Source organism: Bos indicus x Bos taurus, chromosome 1 (genome assembly GCF_003369695.1).
Source record: "Bos indicus x Bos taurus breed Angus x Brahman F1 hybrid chromosome 1, Bos_hybrid_MaternalHap_v2.0, whole genome shotgun sequence".
Taxonomy (NCBI): domain Eukaryota; kingdom Metazoa; phylum Chordata; class Mammalia; order Artiodactyla; family Bovidae; genus Bos; species Bos indicus x Bos taurus.
Window position 1 is genome coordinate 10609439 of NC_040076.1, and position 23362 is coordinate 10632800.

Here is a 23362-nt window from a genome sequence, read left to right on the forward strand (position 1 = left end):
GGTTGCCCTGCCATCCTTCAGGGGATCTTCCTGACCCAGGGATTGAACCTGCGTATCCTGCATTGGTAGGTGGATTTTTCACTGCTGAGCACCAGGGAAGCCCCATAAACATATATGCACAGATAGAAAGTTAATCTTTTACAAACATAAATAGGATCTTACTAGTTTCCATTTTTCACTGTTTTAAACAGTGATGCAGTAAACATCTTTGTAAAATGTTTGCAAAATGGCATGCGTTTTTTGGATAGATAGATTAATTGCTACTGAGTAACTGAGTGTTTCCCATAAACCGGTCCTTGTGCTAAGCTTTTCATATGGAATCTCGTATTTAATTTTCAGAACAGCTTGTTAATAAGGTTTCCAGTTTGCGAGTGAGGAAACTGGAAACTGGCAAGTATTAATAGCAAAGCTGGAAATTGGATCCAGGTGCTTTCACTCCCATGCCTTATCTCTTATGTACTGTGCTCTTGTTCGTGTTTAACAGGTGCATATGAATTTGTGAATCTTTCAGAAGATACTGATGGAGTTATATATTCATTTGTTCCTTTATTTCCTAGGCTGTGAATGATCTCCTTCCTCTGGAGTCAGATTTTTTGCTTATCTCAATCTTTCATGTTTCGGGTTCCCCCTAACCATTCCCCACCCCCAAATCTAGTGACTGTTGGTTGTTAGTTTTAATTGAGAATGCGGCTAAGGGAAGGAGATTGAGTGGTAGCGCTGTGGTATGGGTGAGGTTTGGCTTCTCTAAGGATGAGTAGGTGAAGCTGGCTGTTAGGATGGGGGTTTTCTAGTGCTAAAATGAAGAACTTGTCAGTTTTGGTGACTAGTTTCTGTGGTGATTCTTCCGATTCTCTCTCGACTCTTCTTTAACTTATTTTATGAGATCCTGCCAATATTTTACCTGTGGACCGATGTTAGACTCAGGCCTTGCTGTATTTGGCAGTAGTGGGTGGGGGGCAGAGAACAACTGGTTTGTATACAGGCCTTTGTATATAGGCTTTTGCTGAGCCCATTCTTTTCAGTCCCTTTTCTGTCTTCCACCATCTTTGAGGTTCTCTGGCCAGCTGGGCAGGTCGGCTCCCTCTTCTGCTGGACTCCCTCGCATATTCTGGGTGGTGACATCCTCCACCGTTGAACTGGTCACTTCACTGTTATCTTTTAGCAACTGGGTGAGATTTCTTGTCTGCTGCTGCTTTCCTCTCCCATACCCTTTGTTGTTTGTGGGTTTATGCTTTGAATTCTTTTAAAAAATTGTGAAATGTCTTCAGGTTACAAAATATAATTTAACACACCCTTATTTGGGTGGCCATTTTTCATGCTTTTGGGGCACCTCGTCCTCTTGAACATCCACTCTTTGGGGACTTCACCCTTTATGTATCCTGTCTTACCCAGTGGAGAGTAAAACTTAATCTCTAAGCTTTCCTCGCAATAAGAGCCTGGACAGGTGTCCTGGGCTCACTGGTTAGACACACCTGTCTGAAATTTGAAAGCAGTGCTGTGAAGACAATGGCATGTGAGTTTCATTTCGCCCAGGGGGGCAGTGACGTGACTTTCGAGGTGGCGGCAACAGCAGCGGCCGAGGTCTCGTCTGGTGGGAGGTGGGCTGAGCCTAGTTGTTTTCCCCCTGCAACTGCCCTGTGCTGTGACAGCGGGCATTTCTTTGGGTCCTGTAACCTGGTCTCTGAGCCTGAGCCTTGTGAACCATTTGTTTTTTGCTTAAATGAATAGATCCTGTTGTTTGCAACCAAGAATGTTAACCTATAGCCACTACTCAAATTAACCATCATTAATCTTTTTTCTTATCAGATCCTTTTGTTTTTAAATCAAGGAGAAGCTGCCTATCCATTGACAGTTTTCTTCACATTATTTCTTTCTAAGAACTCCTGTCCTTTGGTGCATATCCTTACCATTCATGATTTGCAGTGTATATTATTCTTTGTATGTTATACTGAACATAATTGGTTTCATGATACTCATGTTCTTTTGAAATTTGCTTCCATTGCTCAGCATTGTGTATTCACATTTAACATGTTGATACATGTAGAGCTTGTGTGTGTGCTGAGCTGGTTAATGCATGCAGGTGTATGTAGTATCCCACTGTATGATTAATCCCATGATTAATTCATTTTCTTATTGATGACCATCGAGGACGGTCTTGAGTTTTTAGTATTATAAATAGTACTGCAGAAAATACTCTGCTTATGTTTCTTTGTGTATACATTTGACAGTATCTGGGGTGGAACGTGAATCTTCAACTACTCAATACGTCAGCCACTGCAGCAGTGGTACCAGTTTACTCCCTATCAGCAGTCTGATAGTCCCTGTTTCCCCACTCCCTCACAAACACTTGTCATTGTCAGACAGTCAAATATTTGGTCAGGTGGATACACATGATCTAATACTGAGCATGTAGTGACAATGAACGTCTCTTCATTTGTTTCGTAGCCAATAAGACTTCTTTGAGTTATCAGTTTACAGACTTTACCCATGTAATTTATTTATTTTTATTGGATCCTTGGTCCTTTTAATAGGAGTTTTTTTATATGTTCAGAAAGTTAAACCTTTGTCATTGCAAATCTCTAGTCTGACTTACTTTGTTGATGCTATGTCTTACGTGGTCAGAATTACTCATCTTTTTCCTTTATGATTTATATGCGTTTTGGAAATTTTAAAAAAGCCACCCCTAACTTGAAGTTAATAAGGCATTCTTCTTATAAGAAGGTTATAAGGTATTTTTTAATATTTTAAAGGCTTTTCATATTTAATTGCTTCATTTATTTGACATATGAATGTGAATGTGAAGTTGCTCAGTCACGTCCGACTCTTTGCGACCCCATGGACTGTAGCCTATCAGGCTCCTCCGTCCATGGAATTTTCCAGGCAAGAGTACTGGAGTGGGTTGCCATTTCCTTCTCCAGGGGATCTTCCCGACCCAGGGATCGAACCCAGGTGTCCCACATTGCAGGCAGACGCTTTACATTTAATTTTGCATTTAGAGTGAGGGAAGGCATCTAATTTTGAATCCTTTCTAACCCCACATGGATCATCAGTTATTCTACATCATTATTTCCTCCCTCATCTTCTGAGGTTACCACGTAATATATCAGATTCCTTTACATACCTGAGTCCTCACTGATCGTTTGTCTATCCCTGTACTACTGTCACAGTGTTTTAATTCTAACTTTGTAACATGTTTTGATTTATGGTATGGTGAGTTCTTCTTATTTTTTTTCCCCAAAATTTTCATGATTGTTGGATCAGCTTGTCAACTTCTGAGTGGCTAGTGTGAAAAGCTGTTTTTCTGATAAAACAGCTTTTCTACAGATATTTCTACATGAGCTTCTTTAGGTTAGTGGTAAATAGTTTTCATTCCTTTTAACTTTTTATGTCATTATGTTTTAGGTTTTCTCTTTAAAAAAGCATATAGGAATCTTTTTTCTTCTTAAATCCATTCTCCTACAGCGATTGTGGATTTGACATTTTATATTTGCCTATTTTATTTAGAGACTGTTAGCACTGTGTATTCCAGTTTGGAATTGTTATAATGTGGTGGCAAATTGTTTCCTTTTTATCACTAGATAAGGATCCTCTGTACCCCTAATAATGCTTTCTGCCCTTAATCTGGTTTCCTCAATCTATTTTTTCTTTAATCTGGTTCTATTTTCACATTACATTTTTATTAGTGTTTACATAGTATACATTTTTCTGTCCCTTTTCAACTTTTAAAAAATGTTGTTATGTTTTAAGTCTGTTTTTCATAAATAGCATAGTATCATTGAACTTTCTTTTAAAATCCAGTCTTGGAATTACTGTCTTTTAAGAAGTATGTTTTAATTCATATACCCCTTCTTGTGATTACTACTTTGCATTCTTTCCTTTCTTGCTAAACACTGGATTTTGATCCAGTTTCCTTTTCTTCCTATTTTATTTTTTTAAATTTATTTTTTATTGAAGGATAATTGCTTTACAAAATTTTGTTGTTTTCTGTCAAACCTCAACATGAATCAGCCATAGGTATACATATATTCCTGCCCATTTTGAACCTCCCTCCTGAGTAATATTCCATATTACTCATTCCATAAAAAGGAATGCATTTGAGTGAGTTCTCATGAGGTGGGTGAACCTAGAACCTATCATACAGAGTGAAGTGAGTTAGAGAAAGATGAAAATCATATTATGCACATATATGGAATCTAGAGAAATGGTACTGAAGAATTTACAGGGCAGCAGTGGAGAAGCAGACACAGAATAGACTTTTCTTCCTATTTTAGAATTTACATATTCTATTTCCATTCTTTCAGCCTATAGAATTCTATTTGTACTAAATATTCCATTTGTGTTAAATAAAGGTGTACCATTGTTAAGTTAGAACCCTGTTGATGGTTGACTTTACATTTTTGTTTTTAAAATAACGCTTCAACTGATAACCTTGTACATATGCTACTCCACATGTGCTGGTAGTTCTATAATATAAATTCTTAATAGGTAATCCTCTAGGTCAAAGGGTTATGTGTATTTTAAGTTTTAATAGGTAACATCCTTTTGAAGATTATTGTTAGATTTTAGATTTGATAAATATATTAAAGGTAAAATACTTATTTTTAGGGAAAGCTACTCCTGCAATGTTATTTCTAAGGGATCTCAAAGTTGGGTGTTACATCAAGCCTGCCTGGAGGGAGAAAAAGGACAAATTTTTGTATATATACTTTGGGTGATGGAATTTCTTAAAATGAATATGGAGACTGCCCTCTTGAGCTGCAGAATTTAGGAAGAGCCAAACTGGTGCTCAAGTTGAGCCCATGCACGTTTATTGAAAAAGAGTCCCTCAGGTCTGAGAATACAGATATGCCAGGTACAGACAGTCTCCAGCATCAGAACAAGTTGTATTTCCAGAGTCAGTGGAGACTTGGATACGTTTTCCCATTCCACTTAAGCAGCTGTGAGCAAGGCCCTGGGTTGAGTGGAATACAGAAAAGTTTACAGTGATATTTCTTCCCTGCAGGAGCTCACGATCTCGAGGAGAGGACAGTGTGTATGCAGTGAGGACAACGCAGGGCACAGCGGGATACTCCTTTACAGGAGAGCTGCAGACTGCTTGGGGGGAACGGGAGAAGGATCCCTTTTGGGTGCAGCCCTCTTCAGGGCTCTTTGCCTGTGTTCTCAGCATGGGCAAACGGGTCAGAAATTGCTGAGCTGTCAGCATTTCGGAAAGGGTAGGATTTTCCTAAGTGGAGACTGGGTATGAAGGTTGGTGAAGCCTTGACAGCCTAGGAGTGTGAGAGTGAGATAGGATGGCAGTGACATTTCACACTTGTTTCTTTAGTCAGCCCACCCTTTTGGCAGGAACTGGCATCTAGTCCCTTCTTGACCCTTCCTAACTACTGTTCTAAGCTGATCGGTTAGGCCTACATAGTGTCAACACAAGGTCACTGACTGGTTACAGTTGGTGGCAGCTGGTTTTAGTGGGCAGCTTTCAAGTCAGGTGGGTTTGTTGGAGATGGTTAGGGTGTTTTGAGCAGGGAAGGATAATGGGACCTGAAATTTAATTGCTGCTTATCCCCCGAAGAGGTCAAGGATAACTACATCTCACCACTGAGCCTTCATGGCAGAACTGGTTACACAGAGAATGGTGTGTAAACAGACATTACACCTGTATGTTGCAGGATTTCTGCTGACCACCATTCCTAGTTGCCATGTCAACAATGGGCTTCCCAGGTGGCACTAACTGGTAAAGAACCTGCCTGCCAACGCAGGAGACATAAGAGACGGGTTTGATCCCTGGGTTGGGAAGATCACGTGGAGACGGGTATGGCAGCCCATTCCAGTATTCTTGCCTGGAGAGTCCCATGGACAGAGGAGCTTGGTGGGCTGTAGTCCATAGGGTCTCAAAGAGTGGGACATGACTGACGTGACTTAGCATGCATGCATGTCAACAGTACTCCTGGATAGAAACTACTGTTCTTTAGAGTCAGTTTATGAACCACTTGTATCTGGATCACTTGGTTAGCTTGGTAGAAAAGTAGTTTCCTTAGTTTTATTACAGAATCATATATATATATATATATATATATATATATTTTTTTTTTTTTTTAGTGGGGAGTGGGTGGGTGCATCTGCGAACCTGCCCCTTGATAAGTTTCCCAGGTAAGAATCACTGCCCTAGCTCTTCAGTTACATATAGAACTTCCCAGTCATTTGTTTGCTATAATGAACTTTTATTTACCGCAAATCACCTCTTTGAGCCTATCAGTATAAAGTGAAATGTTCACTGTATTTACACTAGTTTCTGTTTTCACAGTTGGACTTGGAATGATGGTGTAATTAAGTCAGTAAACAGTGAGTGGGATGTGGAAATGCAGGATGGAAGATGGGCCATCAGGGGTACTGCTTCCTCTAGTGCAGTCATCCACACACCAGAACAAATTAGGATTCAGTGTGTGAAGTGCTGGTGATCCAGCAAACCCCTGAGCTTTGCAAAGCAGGGTGGAAGAGTCATCCAAGAACAAGACATCATTGGGATGATAGTTGAGAAATGCACCTAACAAAATCGTTACTTAAATGGTTAGGAATATATATGTGTTAACCCAGGTGGCGCTAGTGGTAAAGAACCCGCCTGCAAATGCAGGAGAGGTTAAGAGACGTGAATTTGATCCCTGGGTCGGGAATATCCCCTGGAGGAAGGCAGGGCAACCCACTCCAGTATTCTTGCCTGGAGAAATCTCATGGACAGAAGAACCTGGGGGACTGGTCCATAGGGTCGCAAATAGTCAGATACGACTGAAGCGACTTACCACGCACGCATGTGTTAGTCAGCTGAAGATTAACACTGAAGACTTGGATTAGTTAAAACACACATTCACTTTTCTCCTTAATTGGTCTACATTTTTCCCTTTATTTTTAATCTAATGGGTCTATCTGGCTGCCAACAGTGAATAGGAAAGGACTGGTCTTTAGCAAGTTTCTGGAAAAGAGTCAGATCCTAGACAACCCTCTTGACATACTTCAGTGTTTTAAAATAAGAAATTAGGTCCTGCATAATGTAGTGCTTCATTCAGTTCAGTTATTCTGTGTACAAAATTGGGTTCCTTTTCCCTTGGCCTTCCTTTTTCCAGAACTCTCCTTTACTTCAGCCACGTTTGGTTTGCCACTTTAACACACACACACACACACACCCTTCCTCCAACTCAAATGCACACCCAGTCTTACTCATGCTCCAAGAATTTTTGAAATGACTGACTATATTGATCTGATCCATCTGAGACCAGGAGATCAGGAACTAGAAGTCTAAGAGGTTAGGCTAAGAGGAAACCCAGTGGCCCTTGCAGTATCTAGGTTCTCTGAGTGTTCATCATAAGGTTACAGTTAAACTGAAGTTACTCTGTCCTTGGGGAGATCTGTGATGGTAGATCACTCACTTTAGAGACTGAAATTTAAATGTCTTAAAGCTAGTGTTTATTTAACACTTAATGCATAGTAGACACCATACAAACACTTTGATTTAAGCCTGTCATCCTTATGAATGTAGTTGTCATTTTACTGATGAGGCTAAAGCTTAGATTAAGTCACTCCCCTTAGTTTCATCTACTCTAGTGCTTTTCAAATGAAGCATTTCACAGCATGGTTTTAAAATCTGCCTTTTTGATGTTTGTAGTGTTTCATCATAACAGCAGAAAGGTAATACTAGCTACTGTATCCCAGGCCTTAACACTCTGGGTCTTGGTGGCTGTAGGTAGCAAGCAGGGTTCTGAAGAATTGGGAATCAAAACAAGGACTCCTCTTGTAGCCAAGCAGTGCAGATGAGATGAATAGTCCCAAGAAACACCCTTCAGTGCGACCTACCTATGTAGGGGCTCCATGGAGTCCAATGTTCACTCCAGGGGTTAAGAGGAGAAGTTTATCTTGGCAGCAGATAGCTTGAACAGAAATGGGGGACAGGCCAAGGGGATGCCCTCAGATGAGAATACTGTGTCCTAGGAGGCAGGAATGTTCCCCTTAGTATTCTCATAATTTTTTCCCATTGTCTTTTCTTGTGTAAATAGCTTCTGAAATTACAGTTTGTATTGCAAAAGAAAAAAAGACTATAACAAAATTATTTTAAATCAACTGAAGACTCAAGAGATTTATTTGGTTAGAGTGCATAACCCATTTGACAAAAATGTTGAAAAGAGTTGCTTAATACAAATACACATTAAATATGCTAACAATTATAATTAGCTACATATATGTAAGAGATGTAGTCCTATAATTATGGAGAAAAGTTGCATAGGAATCTGAACCTGAAAAATTCTCGAGATCAAATCATTAGCTTTTCACTAACAAAGGAGGATTAGTTCTTGGATTAATTTTACTATAACATTAACGTACGCTATATTTTACACTCTATATTTTACAAACGAGTTCTCTATCTCATGTAAGCCTCATACCAACATTTTAAAGTATTAGCCCAATTCTGTGGAAGGAGAAACAGGCTGAGAGGAAAAGTGGATTCTCTTACCCCACAATGTTATTATGTGGCCGAGCTGTTGAATTTGAAGCTACATTTGGGACTTAATTTCACGTACGAAGTTTTTGATTAAATCTTCATGTCTTGTAGGGAAAAACAGAGGTTAGCTCTCAGATGTCATTTACCTTACTAATTTTAAAAAATATTTCATTTTTAAAAAACAAATTGTCATAGCCTGTCAGTTTCCCCGTAAGATTCAAAATATCCATTTTACAGTAAAGTTATCTAATGGAGTTATTACATGGGGGAAAACATCGATTTCTAAATCTTTAAAACACATTTCTGGACAATCCATGATGTAACCAGTGGATAATAGTAGTCCTAATTTTCAATTACAAAGATATTCTGGAAGCTTGTTTCAGAATGTGTTTAGTCCATATTTCTTCCAGTGGAATTGTTGAAAGTGTTTATGAACAGTTTCATAACCAGAACGAACAAACCATAACTTTAAAATTGAAAATAACACGAATACATGTTCCACTAAAGATACAGATGTGGGCCTGAGGATTAAAGTAAAATTACTGGCATTCAGGCTATGGCTGATAAGTCTTTAAAATGACCTTACTCTTACAACTCAATTTAAGGTGGAACATCCCAGTGACCAGATAAAGATTAACAGAAAATAATAAAGCCTACAGTCAGAGTTGATCCAGCAGGGTGACTCACACTTCTTTGTCACCGTCCCACAGCAGCAGTTGGTTCCATGTGAATGCGTGTAACAGGCACTGTGCCCTGTTAATGCTAACATGTAGGAGTCAGTCCGAGGTAAAAACCCCTATCACGATTAGCATTAACAGCACACAGCCCACAGCAAGCCTCCAGCACTCGGAGGATGAGACATAGAGGACTTAAACCACAGATGTCCCCTTCCTGGTTTGCGCCACCTGCAAGAGAGAGAAAAATGATCGTGTACACACATGCAGTTATAAAGCTGGAGTTTCAGAATATCAATCTGAAAGTAAAAAGTTTTTTTTTTTAAGGGAAATAATTTATTAAATCCTAGTTATTTGTGGAAAAGGGTAGAGAAATTGGCAACTAAAGGATGATATTTTTACCTTTAAGTGTATTTGAAGACTATCTTAAAATTTGTTTAAAATTCTAATGTAGTTTTGAAGTATTCACACGTATGTATCATTTTCTTTATAACAAAAGCGAAAGCACTCTTCAAAGTCCAAAATGCTGAAATGCAAAGGGGAGACCTTGCTTCCTGACGTAGTACTATCTTTTCTGATTTATCTCTCTCCTAGGAAGTAGGTAATTTAAGTAGAAGGCCAAAATATTAAAAATAGTACTCAGTGATTTATAAAGACTAAAACTGAGTTAACTTGTTTTATAGAGGTAGATTTTGGGCTAGATTTTCATTCTGTAATAGTGTTGTGGTTTTACCTCTTTTCTTTTTTTCTTTCTTTTTTCAGGAGATATAACACAGGCAGTGGAGGTGTTGTCTAGAAATGAATTCACCATAAGATGGCCCCCTCTTCTATTTAGAGATTCCTTAGGGGAAAGCACTACCAGTGGCTTTGGTTTTGATCTACGTAAAGGAAGTATGACTTACAGAGCGCTGGGTTTCAGACTACTTGCCTTCAGCAGAGTGGATTAAAAAAAGAAAAAGATGAATTTGCTCCTTCCTGTCAGGGACTGATTTTACTCTCTGAGATACAGTGACATTTCTCCCACAAGCTTCTGGTTTCGGTGTTACTACAGCAGAACCTAGAAGTTAGAGTATCATTCAAGTGTGTGGTTGCCTTCAGCACAAGAGGGGAATCACCTTCTCTTTTATTTAATCATGAAACCAGCTAGATGTGAAATTGTGATTAAGTTCAAAAGAAGTGTATAAAGTTAAAAATTCCCCAATGAATATATTTTGACAGGGCAGAATATCGTGGTTTGGAAATTTCCAGACCAAGGAAATTTGTCATTCTTACTGATAGTTCTTTTTTCTCTTGAACTTTGCTGTTTTCTGAGATGAATTAATGATGAAGAACTTTGAATTCAGTGATGTCAGTTCAGGATTTTAGTTTAGTTTTTTTTTTTTTTACAGATTTTCAGTCAATAAAGGTTGTAAAGATAAGGACTTTTTCCCCTCCTTCACAGAGCCTTGGACTCAGTAAATGCACATTAATATCCCAACGTTACTTCCTCCGGCCAATACAATTCAACCTTCTTTTAAAGAACTGTGTCTAATTTGTTTTTAAAGTAAACTGCTTGCATACTGTTCTTCCAATAAATTTTACTCCTGGTCTTTAAAATGACATCTGAGCATAGGTATGAAACGAAATATATTTAGTATAATAATCAGAGTCTTTTTCTCTTTCATCTTGTTTCACAATTGCCTGGTGTGAGTGTTCAGAAAAGTGGCAGTGGTTTTCACAATATTGTATTACAAATTCTAGTAGCTTTTTTTTTTTTTTTAACCACACAGCATAGCATATGGCACCTTAGTTCTCTGACCAGGGATCCAACCCATGCACCCTGCAGTGGGAAGGAAGTGTGGAGTCTTAACCACTGGACCGCCAGGGAAGTCCTTTAACAACTTGTATTTTTTTTATTGGTTCAAGCACTAAAGGTATGCTGAAATAAAAGTGTCCCACGGGTCTCCTTTTGTTCTCAGTACTCAGACGGAAACTGTGGTACTGTGTTATCAGACAGACCCCTCAGGCACGATGAATTCCTAAGTCGTGTCTGACTCGTTGTGATCCTGTGGACTGTAGCCCGCCTCAGGCTCCTTTGTCCATGGGGATTCTCCAAGGAAGAATACTGGAGTGGGTTGCCCTGCCTTCCTCCAGGGGATCTTCCCCATCCAGGGATCTAATCCAAGTTCCCTGCATTGTAGACCGATTCTTTACTGTCTGAGCCACCAGGGAAGCCCCCAAATATGCTACACAATTTTAAATATCACTTAAAACATAATGAGAGATGAAAAGCATTAATCCCAATAAACCACATACAGAAGAATTATCCCAGGATAGTATTTTTAAAAGTATAGTCAGCAGACTTTGAGACATTAGAGTGACCAGCAGGTCACTCACCCAGCAGTGTCAAACTGCTCACTTTCACTGTTTTCACCTGGGCTTGCAAGGAGAACCCAACGACAGAACTGCTATGCGTCTGAGTGGAAATTAGTGATAACAGACAACAAAGCCTAGTCAGTTAGCCAAGGCATTGGGCACAGGATGATGTCAGGAGGTATTAAAAAACGAAGTGGTGTTATTCTGGAATTAGAATAGCCACCCAGCTGGTAGAGTGGCAGAGGAAGAATTACAGACCCAGCAATCAATAGCTACAGAGGCTAACCATTTGAAAAGACTGTAACCAGCGTGATGTGCAGTATAGATCAACACCGAGAAATTTATATAGATTACACAATATGAATTAGAGTGAAGGTCTTGACTGGGATTCTTCTAAAGATCTACTTCAAACCCCTTGCTCCACAATACTTTTAGGCCTACAGTATGAAATGTCCATTGTGAGTATAAACTTGACTCTAGCATAGTTCTTTTCAGGAGCTGAAGATGCCAGCATGCTAAGTTGCTTCAGTTGTGTCCAACTCTGCGACAGACACCATGAACTGTAACCCGCCAGGCTCCTCTATCCATGGGTGTCTCCAGGGAAGAATACTGGAGTGGGTTGCCATTTCCTCCTCCAGGGAATCTTCCCGACTCAGGGATTGGGTCCGCAGTCTCTTATATCTCCTGCATTGGCAGGTGGGTTTTTTTAACCACTGTCAAAGACAGGTTCCAAGTTAAATATAGTACCTGAGAGTATTTATTATTTAGTACACAGAGAAGAAAAAGTCACTCAGTCATGTCCGAATCTTTGCGACCCCATGGACTGTAGCCTACCAGGCTCCTCTGTACATGGGATTTTCCAGGCAATAGTACTGGAATGGATTGCCATTTCCTTCTCCAATTATTTAGTAATTGAGTGTCAAAACTACTCCTTCTTATCTTGAGTTAAAATCTGCCAAAATGCAGTAGTACCTGCACTAGATACATAACTACAATAGACATCCTTCATTATATGACAAACCTGTTTCCTCTGGTAGTCAGATCTAACCTGAAGACAGCACTCTGGGGAAAGTTCCCTTAAGGTATGCTTTACTGAAGGATTTTGTGTTTTTTTTTTAGGGGAGCATATGATTTCAACATATCCTTTTATTCTTACCTTACTGATTTGCCAGGAATGACATTAGCTGTATATTCAGAGTAGAATATGTTTTAGACTTGTTACTAAGGATCTCTTCACACATGAATTATAAGTTAGATCCTTCCACAACTTTATATATCTCTGTGTTTTCTTATTTTGCTTATTTTCAGCACCAACCACTTAATATTTGCATACCAAAACAACTGCATGCTATAAAGTTTTCTTTAAAAAGAAAAGTCACAGTGATTGACTCTCATAACCAAGCCATCAGGGACAGCTCTCACTTTACTCAGCATGAAAGGTACAGATATTTTGATACTATTAATTTGCTGTTACAAAGTGAATATACACTTATTTCTACTAAAAGGCATGATCCTATATTGATGTAGTCATACAAATTCTAGTTCCAAAACCATTTTAATAGGTGAAAAATAATGAAATTACACTTTTGAAAATTAAAATGATTAAGTTTAGACAACTTCCTTGAACTATTTCCCCATTTTTATTTAATTTTCTTATATACCAGTAAAAAACATAACCATTAAAATGAAATTCAATGTTGATTCTTATTTGGATCTACTCACTGAAAGTGACTAGCATATATAAGTGTATAAGAAAGCATATATTTTCTTTCCCACCAGAACTTACCCTATGTTTTGAAGTCACTGTTTTAAGTCATAAAACTAAGTGGTGAAGTATGTAAAAAATCAAGATCCCAAGAAAGTCTATACTTGCCATTGTTCATCTTTGGAAGAATAATCTCTTGATTAACTTTTGACTTAGGGTGCTTGCACACATGATGCTCCAAGGCCCTGCCCTCTAAAAATTCTACATCATAATGTTTCCCTTCCCTTTTACTTTGTCTGAATTTCTTACCATGAGAACCATTGCCTTTGGTAGAAGAACCAAGATGGCAGGTAAGGTTTCAGTTAAAAAGTCCTTGAAATACAAGTCAGTTATTTGGAGAAGGAGAAGAAAGGTGGCGTAGAAGCCCCTGCATGGACACGTCGACACAGACTTGCTTATTAGGTTAGTTAGCTGCTGCTGCTGCTCCTGCTGAGGGTGATTTACAGGAAAGATACACTCTCAATTATCTGAGAGCTCCTCCTTTCCAAGTCCAGCCTAAAAGAGTCACAGATTCAGTACTGAAAACAGTATCACCTGAGATTTACTTCAGTCCTCTGTGTTTCAACCTCTGTGTATTATAAAACTGCAAAAAAGTGTTCGATTTCTCAATAATTCTTCATAAAAACCTTCGATATTTGGTGACAAAAAGAAATATTCAAGTGACTGGCTTTCTAAAGTGTGTATCTTTGTGTGAAGTTTTTTTTAAAATCACTTTGTGTAGAAAATGAGTATTCCGTGTTACATTTCAGTAACTGATTTTAGAGTTAAGTCAACTTCTGTGGTGTCAGGAAATGGGGCAAAGAGGATTATGTTCCCCTTGAGTTCACATGCATTCCATCATTAAAGAGGGATCGATGCCCAAGGAGTATGTTGCTTTCTCTGTTTAAAAAAAGTTACAAATGAAAATCTTAAAGTTAAGAGGAATTGATGATGTGACCTGCTACCAAATGAGATGGTATCTAACTAGGGACATGTCTAATAAAGCACACAAATGCATCTTCTAAAAGTAAAATGGATTGTTCTGCAGAAATTACCCATATCATGACCTCTTGATGAATAATAAATTTACTTTTCATATCATTAAGTTTACATTTAAGGAAAATTCCCTGTATAAGCCATTGTTGGGGAACAATTACAAACTATGTCATGATATTTTCTTTCATTTACTTCTATAAAAATCTAACATCACTTTTTTTGAGTTCTAATTAAGAATTCTTTAATGAAAATACCTGCTTTTTCTAAATTAAGAGCTCTTGACTAAAAAGACTGGTTTGCACATGAAACAGCTTTACTAGAACATACCTATGTGTCTTTTGAAATTCAGAAAATGAGTGTTTTTAAAGATATATGCCAATAATGATTTTAACACATAAAACTAAGTATTTCATACTTTCGAACTGTCTCAGAAGAAAGCCAAGATGGATACACAGTATCACCGTGGAAACATTATACTGAGGGACCATTTAATTGTAAATGTGCACAAGAGGAAGAATACTAGTCTTAAGAGTATTATTCTGCTTTTCCCAACTTTAAAACCAGGAAGTTTTCACTGAAACTCCTTTGGAACTTACTTACAGGCTAAGTAACCTTTCCAGTAGTTCTGTTATGGACAGTGATTAATACTTTCAGATAAGATGGTGGGGAAAAAAAAAAAAAGGTTAGATATATTTGCCCCCGGAGTCATTCTGTGGAGGAAGCAGGAGGAGTAGGTTGAGTGTTCACAGAGGGGGCTTCCTCCACGCCCTGACCTCAGGCTGGCTCAGCTTTAGGGCTGAAACTTCTGGAAAATGTTATCAAACCAACACGATAAAGACCAGGGGTGAGAAGGAGAGAACTCAGTGAGGATGCATTCTACTGCTGAAAGTCATAGCCCTGAATCCTTCCTTCCTATGGACACACGAGGTTTCCCACATACCTGACAACTTCAACTTTAAAGGATCCTATGTCCAGAAGAGAATCTGAATCATAAATTTTCTCTTTTTCACTTATGGCTAATTTTCAATGTCTTTTCTCTTTCCTTCCCTCCACCTCCCCCAGCTCAGGGAAAAGGAAAGGGGGTGGCGGTTTTCAGCACTGGATGTTTGCCATCCTTTTGGGGTCACCTTTTCCAGAAGGCCTCCTCTGTGCATCTGAGTTTACAGGGCTTATTGTCAACACTGAATTTCAGCAAAAAGCCTCCTTTAACACTTCCTATGGGTAGGGTCCCCTAGGTCTGCCATTATAGGAAAAATCAGCTTTTTTATTTCTATGAGCCACAGTTCATAAACTTCTATCTCTATACACCATCAGGGCAAGGAAAATTTTGTGTACCGAGAAGCTACAGTTTGTGAGACAAACTGAGCAAGTTCTGGGAACTGTTTAGTTTTGCCCATTTAAAAATTTATTTTTCTTAAGATGTGACAAGTATAGGATACCCTGGGTTACAAGGCAAACACAATACCAGTTACTTCTACGCTCATAGCATTTTACTCAGAGCCTTAACATACCGAGCGAGTGTGTTACATGTGCTGCTCCACACGAAGTGGTCTCTAGACACACCCTCATACACACTCTCAGGCTCCAGACAGTCCTATTTCAATTGCTCAAGGATAGATTTGTCCACCTTGCCTTCTTTCTCTGGCAGAGCGGAAACTCCTGGAGGCTGGGTTCTCTGTCTTCTGCTGTGACCCTCCCTGCTGTTTACCCCAAGGCTGTCAGTCCTCTCTGCGGACTCAGAGAGAGTACTCACCACACACTGCACCGTGGTGATTATTTTATTCCTTTATTTCATTCCTTAGTGCTGACTGCGCCTGAGGGCAGGGACTGGCTCTTACTCTGGGGCCTGCTGTGTTGCTTGGTAACTCAGTAACTGCTTTAAAGGCTCAATCTGAATCCTCCAAAGGCATTTCAGTCTGCCCATCTGGCTTGGCTGTGACATGGGAGCGTTTCAGTAAGATCTAACTAATAAGCAGGTTCTTGGAGAGTTAGGGTAGTAGAAGCTTATAAATGTGAAAATAGATCAGTGAGGTTTGTTGGTTTTCCAGATGAGTAAGGACCACAGCTCCAATAATTTGGCCACCTGATGCGAAAACCCGACTCACTGGAAAAGACCCTGATGCTAGGAAAGACTGAAGGCAGGAGAAGGGGACATCAGAGGATGAGAGGGTTGGAGGGCATCACCAACTCAATGGACATGAGTTTGAGCAAGCTCTGGGAGATGGTGAAGACAGAGAAGCCTGCTGTGCTGCAGTCCATGGGGTTGCAGAGTTGGACACGACTGAGTGACTGAACAACAAAGGACCATTTACATTGAGAAGATCCTAGGCTTGGACCTCAGTCTACAAAGTATAATCATTAATGGATAAAGCTGGAGAATTCTACCAGATACGATCATCTGAAGTTGTAGATAAAAATTAGGTTCTATTCCTGTTTTTTGGAACCACACTTGGATGCCATAATCTTGTTTTATTTTCCTCATTCTTAGGAGATAACATGCCAAAACATTTAGAAGTGAGATGCTAGGTCTGCTTATAGGTACGGACATACAGAGAGAGGCGGAGAGGGACAGAGAAATAACGCAGACGTGGCAGATGCTAACCATGACTGAATCTCAGTGAAAGGTCTGCTGTTTTCAACCTGCCTGGGTTCCACCCCTGACCCCAGCAATGTGACTAGCTGTGTGCTACTTGGCAGTTGAATTGAGCTCTTTAAGTTTTAGCTGCTGTGTAGATGAAGTGACAAGATGAACGTGAAGCATTTGTCGGGTGCTAGGCTCATCGTCACAGCGGATGCAAGAGCCACGGTACTAACATCAGTCATGAATACTTGCTGAGTGCCCATAAGTCTCTGTACATTTATTACATGTTGCACTTGTTTTAAAAGTACAAGTCAAGATACATTTACTACTGTATACCCGAATCATTATACAAATTAGAGGTTATCAAAAAACCTGTTAAGACAGCTAGGAACCTATACTGTATATAGAACATTCTCATTTATGAAGTCATGACAAAAAACGTCATTATCTGTCATTGTCCTTATTCAAGCATCAGCTTCACAATTTCATAAAATTAGCTGTTTGATAGACTTCAGTAATCTTTTCTTCTGCCAGTTCTTTAACCTTATGGACCCACGCTAATTTTTTAGCATTAAAATAGATGTATTCATAGCCTATGCCCCCTGACCGATGTTAAGCCTCATTTTCCGGCTAGTGTGTCATCTTGCCTAAGGGAACTGTGCCTTTTGGTTCAAAGTGCTTTTCTACTTTGCTGTGAGTCCTGGAGTTGTGAGTGAGGAGGCTGAACTGCTCAGATGTGTGGCGTGTTCATTTGAGGAGAGATGCACTTTTGGGGTGGTTATGCTTGAAGCCCTGAGTGTTGTAAGCCCAAAGACAAGACTGATGGACACAGCCTAAGTGTTTCATGGCAGGAGAGAATTATATAGCAGTGATCAAATTTAAAACACTGCATTTCCTTAAGAGTCAGAGATAAAGCAATATATATATATAGAAAGAATAAAGTAATACATGTATGTGTGCGTGCTCAGTTGTGACTCTTTGCAGTCCCATGGACTGTATAGCCCACCAGGCTCCTCTGTCCATGGAATTTCCAGGCAAGAATACTGGAGTGGGTTGGTATTTCCTACTCCAGGGGATCTTCTGCATTGACAGGCAGATTCTTTACCATTGCATCACCTGGGGAGCCCAATACATACATATATATGATGTAGTGAAAAGGTAGGATAAAGAGAAGCTTTTAAAGTTTTAATATTTTTCCTTGAGAAAGAAATGTTTGACGATTTTCTTATTCTATCCAATTTCAGCCAACATGTGACAGTTTTGAAGAAGTAAGATCAGTGAAAGGCAAACATACATTCTCTAGTTAGTTACACTGGTACTTACTCTCTTTAGATACAGAGGCTATGAATCCACTGAATCCAGCTGTGTCTTAGGAGCTATATGGAAGTGAAAAGGTACTCACACTGGAATCAGAGAATTTCATCAGCTTAGGAGACTTTGGCAATGACTTTCATCCCAGCCACTCATTCATTATAGAGATGAGAAGAATGAGGCTTAGGAATTTGCACAGAGCCGGGACTTAGAAACCTGCCATGATTCCCAGGTTGGTGCTCTTTCCATACCAGGTTTCTGCCCTGTGAGGCAGAAGGCCTCATATGAAAACAACAAAGGTGTTAAAATCAATACCTTCATCTAGGCAGTGGCCAGTGACCTCACAAAACTGTAGAGATGCCAACTTGTCAAGACAGAGGTGCTCAATCCAGGAGCAAGGAGGAGTTCTCCTACCAGTCTCTATCACTCAAGTTATTTAGTCCTTCTAGGTCTAAAAGAGATTATGAAACTCCACCCGCAGGAGGGTCATGGCTGAGATTCAAGGACGCCTGGAGCCTCCTGACACTGAATGTAAAATTCGGTGTGAGCACGCACATTAAAAAAGAAAAAAAATCTGGGAAAAGCATACATAATCTCCATGAGATTTGACACAGGAAAAAATAATGTTAACTATTTCTTTGATATGAAAAATTTCCTTTCAATTGAACGGTAGATCTTAGTCATGACATAAAACAGCTGATGAAAAAACTTTTCAAAAGTTAAAACTTAGAACTTTTTCTTGGGTGGCTTTTTTGATTCACAGAAGACTGATCTGATGACAGAAGCAGAAAGATGAAGGTTATTAATTTTCCATGTTTGTGACTGGAAAGCCCAGAATGATAAAATTCACAGCACATTCTACCTAGTTATGCTACTGCAGTTGAACTGCATGGATAGCAATGGCATTCAGGGATTTGGGATTTTCTAAGACCAAGAAGTTACACTTCTTACACATGATTAGTTAGGTAAAAACCAGACTAGAAATTTGGGCAAATGTCACTGTTCTGCCTTGAAACAGTGTAGGTATCAGTCAGTGATCAGGTTTCTCTTTCTCAAGAGGTGTGGTTAGGAAGCTTGGTTCTGTGGCTGTGGCAGCTGACCCACTGTATGAGGGAACCCGGTTACTACCAGCCATTACTGACTAGTCAGTGCAGTAGAACTAACTCCTTAATGTGCTTTGGTTCCCTGAAAGGGAGACAGCAAGTAAAAGGGACCTAAACATAAACGGAGGTGAAATTCTCCTGGTTCCCCGCCTCCCCTGCCGCCAACATCCCACATCCATACCTGAAAACAGGCTTTATATCTTTACATTAAGGACCTAGTGACCTTACCAGAGAAAATATAAGCTCTCAGAGCCACGGGTCCTCATGGGCAAAGTGGGGACGCCACCATCCACCCTGCCGAATTCCTATCACTGTGACTTATCAAACTAGATAATAGGAAATTGCCTCGACAACTTTATAACTTATATACTCTTCCCGCAGATAGACAAATACTTTACACATATCCATTTTTAAAAGCTCAGTCCCATGCTTATTAAAAGTTTAGCTGCCTTAGTCAGTTACACGACTTATTATGTTAAAGCCATATATCAGAGGCACTACTTCAGAGGGATGAATAGAGAGAGTAACTTCAGCTTTATGTCAACTTTACATGAGGTCATATGAAAAGTATGCCTCTACTTTACCTCACCTATCTGACACAAAATATAAGCTAAATTGTGAGCATCATTAGATACCCCTAGCCTCTTCCAGTCGCTTGGGATCCTGGATTTGCTGTGTAATGTTGGAAAAGTAACTTCACCTCTCTGGTCCTCAGTTCTCTCCTTCTGAAAGACTGGATTCTAACATATCTTTGTCAGTTGTCAACTTCAGTAATTCCAGGTTCCATTTTATTCGTAACCATCCCATATGCGTATTTTAGATGACAGAACATTCATAGACCTGGTCACCCTTGGGAGCTGTAATACATGGAGGGCGGACACACACGGGTTTTTTTTTTTTTTGGAAGGGGGCTAGGAATAAAGAAAGCTAACCAACGTACTCTGCCCAAGTGCACTTTGCCACGATGGAAGCAAAGAAAAAAACAAAAAGCTCCCGAAACGCCTTCTCCTCGGTCCTCACGTCTATTAAATGAGGACACTGATACCTACGACGCTGTGATTCAAACTTGTATAAAATGAAGGTATATTAGTAGTTATTTTTCACAAGAAAATAGAAAAGGCGCCTGTCTTGAAGGCAGTCCCTTCTGAGCCAAGCCACCCTGCCCCTCAAGCCTGTCCTGCACACTTGTCCGGCCGCCCCATTAGCTAAGCTCGCCCAGGGCCACGTCTCCGGAGGCATCTCTCCTACCAACTCAGGGAACTTTGGCGAGAAGCCGAGGGCCGGGTCTCTCGCACCCCTCCTTCCCGTCGCCCCTTCCCCGCATCAGGAATCCATCTCCAGCCCCCTGATGACCGGGCAAGGTCCCCGGGACGGCGCCCCTCGGACGGCCGCCGGCGGGCGCGCGGGGCCGGGCGGGGCGCCAGGTGGTGGCCACGTGCGCGCCGCCCCCGCCCCCGGCGCCCGGCGCGGGGACCCGGGAGCCTCCGGCGGCCCTCCCGCCCGCCCGCCCGCCGCGTTCTGGCGCGTCCCAGCCCGGGGCAAAGCCGGCGTTACCTTCCTTCCTTCCCCGCGTCGCGTGATCGCCGCTGAGCTGGGCTGCGCCGGCGTCCCCGAGGCCGGAGGCGGCCCGACGGGACTGTGGCGCTGCGCCCCGGCTCGGCCGCGCACAGGAAGCCCGCGCCTGCGAACGTGCGACCCTTTTATAACCCACTTGTGACTCATAACCGACCAGGCGCCTTTTCTGTAAACCCCCCCACTTCCCCGCCTTGCCCCCCTCCCTCCTGTTCTTGGAACCTACAGCGCGAAAAACTTTTTTTCTTTTTAAAGGAAAAGTCGAAAAAGCCCAGCGCGGGATTGGTGTTTTCCCCTTTCCCTTTCTCGTGGGTCATTGTCTCTCTCTCTCTCTCTGTCTCTCTCTGTGTGTGTGTACGGGTGTGTGTGTGTGTGTGTGTGTGTGTGTGTGTGTGTGTGTTTGCTCTCGACACACGTCGTGTACTTTCCGGCCCAGGCGCTGCAAGGCTCGGACTCCCAACCTTTGTTCTGAATGAAAAGGAAACGCATTCAAATGAGCGTTTCAGTCCGCCGCCGAGGGGAAGTTGCTGGGTGGCCTGGCTGTCTGTACACTATCCTGGCAGATGAGAAGGACGCGGGAGCAAGTGGAAGACTTCTCTTCCCCCAAACAGAACACCTGGAGGCCAGCGGGTCCCTAACAGGAAAAAGGGTCAAGTGATTTCTGCGTGTGACCCCTCCCCTTCAGGATTGTTCTCCTGGGAATGTTCTCCTGGGGTTTAAGTACTGTCGTGCCTTGCCCGGTACCCGCATGTATATATACTTCAGGATATCCCCCCTTCTTTAAACTTGACCTCACCGACATTTTTTCCCTTGCCGTCTCCACCTCCCTTTCACTCTAAGGTCACATTCCTGGAGCAGAAAGGAACTTCACTTTTAATTTTGCTTTCATTGCCTCTCTCATTCTTTCCCATCCTACGGTTGGGGCGGGGGTGCATTTTCCTGGAGCGGGTCGTTTGACACATTGGATGGAAATGAATACAGTCATTCTAACACATGGCACGTGTATACTGTAAGCCTAGTTGAGTAACTCATTTTTGAGCCTCGATTCAATGATCTCTTCGACCTTAAGAAGGAAGGTGAAAGACATCTGAGGGGGAGGGAGGAGGTGGAGAGGAGGAGGGGAAAGTCAGGAATGGACTCCCCGCCCCCCTCCCCAGACACGTGACTCATACTTTTTTGTGGCTAAGACAGCAGCCAGGGTTGGATTTCAGCGCAAGTCTCCTATAGTTGGATCTCTATCCCAGAGTGGGGCAGGAGACATTTTAGAATAGTTTGTATTAAGCTAATGTTAGAAAGTTAGTCTGTAGGGTGCCTGATGATGTGGAAGCTAGAAATGACATAGTCCTTAATTTACAGATGGCCCAGGTTGGTTAAGGAACTTGGGGGCACTTTAAAACCCTCTATTCTTTAAAAAAAAAAAAAAAAAGTTTTTGGCTGCCCTGTGAGACGTGCAGGATCTTAGTTCCCTGACCAGAGATTGAACCAGTGCCCTCTGTAGTGGAAGTGTAGGATCTTAACCAATTGGCCTGCCGTGGAAGCCCCCAAAACCTCTATTCTTAAGGCTTTTTCTTAAACTTTATTCTTGAGCCTTATTCTTTTTTTTTTTTTTTTGAGCCTTATTCTTAAGGCTATTCTTAAGGCATTTTCCCTATTTCTTGTAATTCAGAAAAGAATGATTATAATAATAATGGATGTGAGAGTTGGACCATAAAGAAGGCTGAGTGCTGAAGAATTGTTACTTTTGAACTGCAGCGTTGGAGAAGACTCTTGAGAGTCCCTTGGCAGCCAGGAGATCAAACCAGTTAATCCTAAAGGAAATCAATCTTGAATATTCATAGGTAGGAATGATGCTGAAGCTGAAGCTCCAGTACTTTGGCCACCTCATGTGAAGAAATGACTCACTGGAAAAGACCCTGATATGGGAAAGATTGAAGGCAAAAGGAGAAGGGGATGAGATGGCTGGATGGCATCACCGACTCAATGGACATGCATTTGAGCAAACTCCAGGAGGTGGTGAAAGACAGGGAAGCCTGGCATGCTGTAGTCCATGGGGTCACAGAGGGTCAGACACAACTTAGTGACTGAATAGAACATTTATAAAGCATTCACTATATGTCAGGCCCAGTTCTAAAACTCCATACGCATATTAATTCTTCCAGTCCTCACTGTGGTTGTTAGAGGGAGGGATATTGAGGCACAGAATAATTACACCCTTTGCCTTGCATCAGAGTAAGAAGTCAAAAAGAGATTCAAACTCAGCTCTGTCCCAGGTGTATGTCTCCACAATCCTGTCTCCCTGCTTGCCAGATCCACGTTGGTCCAGGAGCTGGAGAAGAGATGTAAAGTGTGTTGAGGGGAAAGAAATCAGGACCCCAATCAGGACAGAGTGGGTCTGCCTCTCTGCTTGTTGTAGATGTCTGCAAAGACTGTCCAAATCCCCTTTTCTCTTATTAGGTTGGAGTTTGAGATACACAGTAATGGTAGATCGATGTTTTTTTTTTTTCAATCAACCTGACTGACGTTTTACACTGGTTCTAGCTGTGG